We start from the raw sequence: 9,182 nt of genomic DNA, 5'->3' as shown, positions 1-9,182 counted from the left end.
CCTTTCTATGGACAGATTTCTGGCAGCTCCTAAAATGTCGAGCAGAAACAAATCCCAACAGGAGAAAAAGCACAGACAGCCTCCAGACACCCAGCAGCAGAATTCTCCTACAAAATCCGCTCCTGCCCAAGAAGCTGAGAGCTCCAATTCCGGAGAACAACAGATAAGCTCTCTGCTACTTTCTAAGCTGGATATCCTACAAAAGGGAATGGACAATTTAACGTCAGAAGTCAAACAATTCAACTCCAGGTTGGCGGGGGCAGAACAGAGAATCTCTGATCTGGAGGATGGCCACCACACTTCTTCCATCCAGGTTAAAAAGCTGCTCCGACAAAACGAATACTTGCACCAAAAACTTGACGACTTGGAGAATCGCTCATGCAGGAATAATGTCCGGCTGGTGGGGCTGCCTGAGTCTGTCCGACCTTCAGAGCTACTATATTTCGCTGAGCATTCTCTCCCCAGTCTCCTAGGCATTCCTGCAGAATACATACCGATGAAGGTTGAAAGAGCTCACCGTATTGGAGGCGACAGACTGCCCGCGGATGGGAAAAAGCCTCCCCCTCATGGGGTGATGATCAAATATCTCAATTTTCAGTCTAAAATCCAACTCCTCCAAGCATATAGAAAGGTTGAAATGCTGCTATATGATGAAAAAAGAATCTACATTTTTCAAGATTACTCCTCAGAAGTTGCAAAAAAGAGAAAAGACTTTGCTCCGATATGCAGCTCCCTGCACGCCTCAAACTCCGCACTTCAAAAGTCTTCAAATTCTTTGACTCACCCAGAGAGGCACAGGATTTTCTGGATCAAGAAAGGGATGCACCTGCTAGCCTCTCCCCAGTGAGAAGGGACTCTCCTGGCTGACCTTGATAACCTAGCCAGCAACTCCGCTGGTCCCTTGCAGACTATACAGTTGAGGTACTGAATCTATACCTCAGACTTTCTTTTATGGACTCAAGAAGATATCTAGATGGATAGGTATCGTATGATAATGTTCAGGAATGTTGATGTCCTGGTTGTTATTTGTAAATATGTTATGTTTTTGCTATATTTGATGAATGTATGGAAGTCATATGTCCCATGTCTCACATCTCAAGAAAATGTCCAGATGGCCGGGTATAGTAATGCAGTATTCAGAAATGTCAGTGTCCTGATTATAATTTGTAACTATGTGATATCTCCGTGGTGTGTGAGATATATGTCGAGGCTGTCTGTCTCATACTTAAGGTTTGGAGAAAGTTTAGAACAACTACAGGTATATCTCTCCCCCATCTCCCTTACCCCAGCTTTTACAAAAGTGACCCACGAGGTATCAACAGATACCTGTTGCGATGGCCTGGGAGGCAAGTTACCCATGTATCTAATCCCCTTCCTCCTCGGGCATTGCCTTGGGCCGGCCGTAGGTGGAATAAGAGATTACGGGTGTCTAATCTAGTTAGTATTTAAATGAAGCTGTTGGTGAACTTTTCTCTAAAAACTCTCAGACAGCCAAGACGATCCTAAAATGGCTTGTTATTGTATTACACAGTTTATAAATGTTATTGCATTATGTGATGATGATTGTATGTATGTTATGCGTTGGATGATTTGTTTTTTTGATGCTATGTGTTTTATGTCTTCGTTTCCATGCTGATGAAAAATGTTACTGCACATGTCTCTTCTCATTCACTCTTGTGACAAACTTCAGTATAACACAATGTAAGATAATCTGCTGTCTTAGCCACACTCACCAGCACAATAACCTATCTTACACCTGGGCTCCCTTTCTTTTGAATTGTAGGCCCCAATTAGTGACGGGCAAACCAGGGGCAGCTAGGTATCCAACTCTTACAGCCTTTAAATGACAATAAAAATATGTTCCTGGAATGTGGGGGGGATTAACTCTCCCATTCAGAGGAAAACTATCTTGGCATATCTCAAAAAAACACAGGCCCATATCTTGTTTCTACAGGAAACGCACCTAACCGCTTCCGAACATGAAAAGCTTAAAGCTAAGTGGATCTCAGAGGTCCTATATGCCCCTCACAATAGCTCTAGCAGAGGAATAGCTGTCCTCATACGCCAAGGCTTGGATTACCAGCTAGGGAACGTGGTAACTGACCCTGAGGGGAGATTTCTTATTGTTAGATTGAAATGGCAGGGTGACTGGTATACTTTTTGCAATGTATATGGCCCCAACCAAAGAGCACCTGTATTTTGGAGATACCTAACCACTTCTCTGGCTCAGCACTTAGACATGAAAATCATCATCGCAGGGGACTTCAATCTAACACCTAACCCTGCTTTATACAGATTTCGGGACCCATCTGGTCCTTCTCTGACCTGTAAACACAGGGACATGACAGTTTTTCCAATCAAACTATTTAAGGCTCTATATGACTCTCTGGGGGTACAGGACATTTGGAGGAGACGGAACCCTACGGGCAGAGACTACACTTGCGCGTCGCGAGCACACAACTCACTTTCTCGCATTGATCTTTTCCTAACCTCTAACTCCTTAGAACTATTAGTTACAGATGCCAAGATTGCCAATCTGACTATTTCAGACCACGCCCCAATTTTTTTAACTGTTACACACTCTCCCCAACCCACCAATAAGAGGGTGTTTAGATTCCCAACTTATCTTATAAAATCTCCTGACTTTGTAATGTATCTGACGAGACAATGGGATGACTTCATAACTAATAACCGTGCACATTTGTCCTCCCCAACCCTCTTTTGGGAAACAGCCAAGGCAGTCCTTAGAGGCGACATAATTGCGTATTTGACCAAACAGAAGCGTCTCCACAATGGCAGGGAAGAGCACTACAATGCTCAGCTGACTAACACATATGCTCAATATTGTCAATCCCTCACTCCACACAATAGAACCTCTTATTTTATGGCTAGGAAGGAGAGAGATACCTTCATGTTGCAGAACACTATTCGCAGAGAGAATAGGAACCAGGGCTTTTTCTTGAGACATGGTAATAGGTCTGGAAAATTCCTGAGCCTCCTTGGTCAAAATCAAGCAAGCCAATAGAGGGGTTCCAGCTATTAAAAGCCAAGGCCAATAAACGAATGATAAGTCTGCGATAGTGACCGAATTCACAAATTACTACACCAACTTATATCAATCACAGTCACTCCACGACACTGCACAGTAACAGTTCTGGGATAAACGTACTCTTCCTACAATTATGGAGGATCAGTTAGATAATATAAATGCCCCGATCTCTCAGGAAGAGGTTGTCCAGACTATTAAGTCTCTTGCTCTTGGAAAAACACCCGGCCCTGATGGGCTTCCAACCGAATTTTATAGGATGCTTTCTGACCAAACTGCCCTGGTTCTCACTACCTTATTTGACCATTATTTTACAGGTCATAGTGCCCCCCCTGCCAGCTTTTCTGCAGCAAATATTACAGTCATTCATAAAGCAGGTAAAGACCCCACACTCCCGGCGTCATATAGACCCATATCCCTTTTAAACGTTGATTATAAACTGCTGACTAAACTCTTAGCTAATCGGTTAAAACACTTACTCCCACACGTCCTACACCCAGATCAAACAGGTTTTACCCCCACTCGCTCTTCGGTCACAAACATTCGCAAAGTTCTCCACGCAATATCACACTATTGGCATGCTAAGCAAAAGGGAACTCTTTCCTTCCTGCTGTCCCTTGACGCAGAGAAGGCCTTTGATAGAGTGGAATGGACACATATTTTCCACTCCATGGAGATCTTTGGTATATCAGGCCATTTCATTACTTTCCTCACTAATATATACTCCCACCCAGTGGCATACCTGCTGATAAATAATCTTTATTCCCCCCCCCCCGATTCCCCTTCATAGAGGGACACGCCAGGGATGCCCTCTTTCCCCACTGGTTTTTAATTTGGCATTAGAACCCCTAGCAGTACGCCTAAGAAATCTTTTTCCGGGGATACAACTTTCCTCCCATAAGCTTCAAATCGCCCTCTACGCAGACGACATGTTACTTTTTATCTCCAACCCTCAGACACACATCCCAGTTATCTTGGACACTATTGAATTGTTTGGACAATTCTCGGGATATAAAATAAATGTCTCGAAATCTGAAATCCTATGGCTGCACCAGAGATCTGATAACAATCCTGAACAGTACCCTTTTCGCCCAGTAAATGCTTATTTAACCTATTTAGGAATACACATTTCGGCAAACCCACAAAATTGGTATTCTCAAAATCTATCTCCTCTGATCCAACAAATTAAAACAGATTTGACCACATGGCAAAATATGCCACTATCTCTAATGGGTAGAATCCACATAATTAAAATGATGATCCTCCCCAAAATGTTATACCCCATACAAATGCTCCCATTATTACTCCGACGAAAGGACATAGCCTCTTTAAATGCTGTAATCAGAACCTTCCTGTGGAAAGGTGGTAAATCGCGTATTGGTGCACATAAACTGTATCTCCCCTACTCGCGGGGAGGATTGGGCTTACCAAACCTATTATACTACAACTGGGCCTCCTTAGCAAAACTGGCATTAGACTGGTCACTAAACACCCAGCATTTCTCTAGTGTCCATTTGGAAGAGGCCTCACTGCCTCAAGTATCCCCTGCTTTTCTCCCACATGCTGCTCTGTCAGAACTGCCAACAACTATATTATATCACCCAATGTTTCGTGACGTGCTTCTTGGTTGGAGGTCTATGACCAAAGCCCTTGGGTGGGACCCCAGTAACACCAAATATCTCCCCTTGGTAGGGAATCCGAGATTCCAACCTGGCATATTGTATCCCGTTTTTCAGACCTGGAGAGCCCTGGGTATCGACAATATAGATAAGTTACTAGACCATACTGCCAGGACGGTTTTACCCTTTGATGTGATATGCAGGAAATTCCTAATTCCTTACACTAACAGATTTGCCTACTTCCAGGCTAGACATTATATAAATCACATCTTACTACATTGCGAGACATTTTGGACCACTTCACCGTTAGCGCGCACCATTGCACAGTTTCAGGCTCATAATTACACCATTTCCTCAATCTATAGAGAACTAATAAACACCAAGGCCTCTACTATGCTATCACACCTTTTTGACACTTGGCGTAGGAAACTGCCTATGATCTCATCTGAAAAGACTATACTAGACAGCCTCACTCATACCTGGTCGGCGACTTTAGCTCCTGACCTTAGGTCACAAATACGGGTTATCTACCAGGACTACCTCACACCTAGCAGACTGAGAAAGTGGTGGGCAGACTTTTCAAATGTATGTGGAAAATGTTCTTATCCAAACCTGGATTTTCTACATTATTTGTGGTATTGCCCCAAAATTCGTAGATACTGGAGCCAGGTTTCCTTCTGGCTTTCCAGGATCATGCATGCCTCTATCATACTTACCCCTGTACAAGTGTTATTCTTAGAGCAGCTATTAGTCCCGAGACGGGTTAAAAAACTTCTAGTTAATGTTATACTCCTTGCTAGAAAATGTATCTTTCGTAAATGGCTTCATGGAGAGGCTCCCTCTATCGGATTCTTGAAGCAAATGATACTGAAGTCTCTGATGTATGAACAATATGAAACCTTGTATGATGTCAATACTAGAATAGCTCGTTTCATTATTATATAGATGCTCTATCCATTTAAAAATATGATGAACATGTTAGAAGCGACCTTGAGAGGTGAATAGAATATTTGGTAAAGGGGTGCCAGGTGGGGAGTGATTGGGAACGACATGCAAGTTGCGAATGATGGAACTGATGTATCTTAATTTCTAATGTACCATGTATACTTCATGCTGGATATGTAACCTGATATGACGCATAGCAAAGTTTGCTTTGATTTTTTTTTGTTTGTATTTGTTCTTTATTCTCAAATTAAGAAGCGTTCCACCCTAGGACTAATGTTCAACCTAGGGTGTCATAATTTTCAAAAGTTATTTTAAAAACAAAATGTGAAAGGGTTCAACAGGAATTTATGTTCAATGTCTCTTCTTTTTGTGAAATCTATCTTTGCTGGACAATTAATCAATTATGAAATTTGACACTGTATCTTGGAAACTATTTCTGTATACCTGTGAACCTCAATAAAAATAAAAGTTATAAAATAAGTTTATGACTGTTTGAACCTTTTTTATCATTCTGATAGAGTGCACACTTTTATTTGTGAATTAAATATAAATATATATGACTATATACATATATATGTATGTGTTAATTTGCGTATGTACATATATTAGCACATAAATATATAATGTTGTAATCAAAATTATTCAACCCCCATTGCAAATCAGATTTATTGTCACAATTTACAGACTTTTAGCTGTTTGCAATGAACAAATCAAACAACAGCAATTGAAATAGCTCAACACAACAAATGCTTCAAGTGGTTTCACCACATTCAAACATTAAAATACAACTTTCAATGAATTCTGCAGTCTCAAAATGATTCAACCCCTTCATCGCAATCATCTTTAGTACTTAGTAGAGCACCCTTCTGCTGTTATGACCTGCAGCAAACGAGATGTATAACCAGATACCGGCTTCTTGCAGTGTTCCTGAGGAATCTTAGCCAATTCCTCATGAGCAATGGCCTCCAGTTCAGTAATATTATTTGGCTTGCGTGCTGCAATCGTCTTCTTCAAATCCCACCAGAGATTTTCTATGTGGTTCAAGTCAAGTGACTGTGATGGCCACTGTAGAATATTCTGCAGCCAAGCCTTGGTGGAATTTGAGGTGCTTTGGATCCCTGTCCTGTTGGAAGGTCCAATGACGCCCAAGCTTCAGCTTCCTCACAGATGGCATAATGTTATCTCATAGTATTTCCTGATACTTCAATGAATCCATCTTGCCTTCCACAATCTGCAGGTTTTCAGTGACAAAGGATGCAAAGCAGCCCCAGAGCATCACCAAGCCACCACTATGCTTAAATGTAAGCAGAGTGTTCTTTTCAGCATATGCTTCATTCTTCCTCCAGACATCAATCGGGCCAAAAAGTTACAGTTTTGTTTTATCGCTCCACAGAACAGAATCCCAAAACTTCTGTGGCTTATTTACATGATTTTGAGCATTTTGAAGCCGACTTTTTGGGTCAGTAGTGGTGTACATCTTGGATTTCTGGAATGTTAACCTTTTGTGTTTAGTACGCGTCTGTGCAAACTGAAACATCAGTGCCTGTTGCCACCAATTCTTACTGCAGGTCTTTTGCTGTCACTTGAGGGTTTTTCTCAACCTGCCTTCTCAGAAATCTGGTTGCAGCCATTGATAGCTTCCTTTTTCTGCCCTGCCCAGGTAGTGTAACCACTGTTCCTTTAACTTTTAACTTGCAAGCTATGCTTTCAACGATGTCTCTAGGAACATTCAGTGCCTTTGATATCTTTTTGTATCCTATACCTTGTTTGTAAAGGGCAATGATCTCTACTCTTAACTTTTTAGACCATTCTTTTGACTTAGCCATATTTCTAACATGCAGTCAAACTTGACACTTAACAAAACCCTAGCCAGTTCAGGTATTTCATGTGTTCTAGCTCAAGCACACCTGGTGCAACTTATAAGGCCCTTGATTAGTTGCATCAGGTATGCCTGAGACACATGTTTTGCATATTTGTGTTGTGAGCGATTCTATTCATTTTGTTGAATAATTTTGAGGCTGCAGAATTCATTAAAAGTTGCAATTTCAGTTGAATTTGGGGAAACCACTTGAAGCATTTATTGTGTTGAGCTATTTTAATTTCTTTTGTTTGATTTGTTCATTGCAAACAGCTGAAAGTCTGTGAATTTTGACAATAAACCTGATTTGCAATGGGGGGCTGAATAATTTTGATTACAACTGTATATGTATAGAAGCATATACATATATATTTATAGCTCCAAAGGCCGCAAAGTAAAGGCACCCCACACTAGCCAATTTTAACCCTTAAAAACTGCTTGATGTAGTTTTTTTTTTTTTTTTTTTTTAAATGCTCATCTGTTTATTTTTCTAAAAGGCACCACACAATTTGTTTGGGGGGCAGTTGAGGCACATTTTAAAAATAAACCAGAGCTTGCTACCACAAGCTCACAGTAGCAATAACCAGCCACTTTTAAAGGCTGGTTATTTATCATGCACCCATAAATGGGCAAATTTGCAAGTTTACAGGCGCACAGTAAATTAGCGCTCAACTTGTAATATTGCCCTTTATTTCTTGTGTCAGGTAATCTGAGTAAGTAAGTTTTTGCAGGTGCCTGGCCTTAGTGCTAAAGCTATGCATCACAGGATTCAACTGATATCTAAAATGAAAGAGGCTTTGCAAGTGCTGAGAGTTCAGTGGGTGAATCATGGTGAAGGAGCCAGCAGTGGCTGAAAATTAAACTAATTTCTTCACAGTTGCATCAGTGGCCCTCGACTTCTAAAGGTGGTGGTGTTCAGATTAGACATGTGCACAGGTGAAAATGTTATTTTGTCCAAAAGACTCGTTTCAGATTTTTCTATAAGTTTGGTTTAGCCAAACTTTGCCATGCAGGCATTCATTTTGGATGAATATTGTATTTATATTGGTTGTTGTTATTTTCAATGGGAACAGCAAAAAAAGACAACTAATATTAACAAAAATCTTACATAGGATTCAAACAATTAATATAACATATTTCAATGCTAACAGAACATACAACTTTTTAATTGAATTTTAGGTGATTGGGATGATTGACAGCCTCTGATAGTGGCCAAATGACTGCCAGTGAGCATGGGGCGACATTGCACAAGCATTTCACCAGAAATGCTTGTGCAATGATTAATGTGGACAGTGTATGCAGTTTGCTTTTAGCGATGTCGAGTGGACATGATTCGCTGTAATGAATCATGTCTGCTCGAAAATGATAAATCAACCCCAATGACTAGTTCACAGAGGCACAGAATTCACAAAACTGCATGTTTCAATTTGCACTAGTCAAAGTGATTAAAATGTCTGAGCCTTCTCTTGTTTCCAACTTCCCTAGGTTAAGGCTTTATTGGACAAACCTGTATGACTAAAATCCAACATTTAGTGGCTGACTGGCTATTCCTAACATCAGTCATTAGTTTTATGGCAGAATTGGACAGGGAAAGATGGACACATGAATGGTCCTGTCCTTTCTATGTAAACATATTAGTAAGACATTGGTAGCGGTTTTCCATGCCCCCAGTAAAAGCTAGCAAAGAATTAAGTGCTTGCCAATCAGAATAGAT

This window comes from Bombina bombina, chromosome 6 (assembly GCF_027579735.1).
Source record: "Bombina bombina isolate aBomBom1 chromosome 6, aBomBom1.pri, whole genome shotgun sequence".
Classification (NCBI taxonomy): domain Eukaryota; kingdom Metazoa; phylum Chordata; class Amphibia; order Anura; family Bombinatoridae; genus Bombina; species Bombina bombina.
This window is presented reverse-complemented; position numbering follows the sequence as displayed.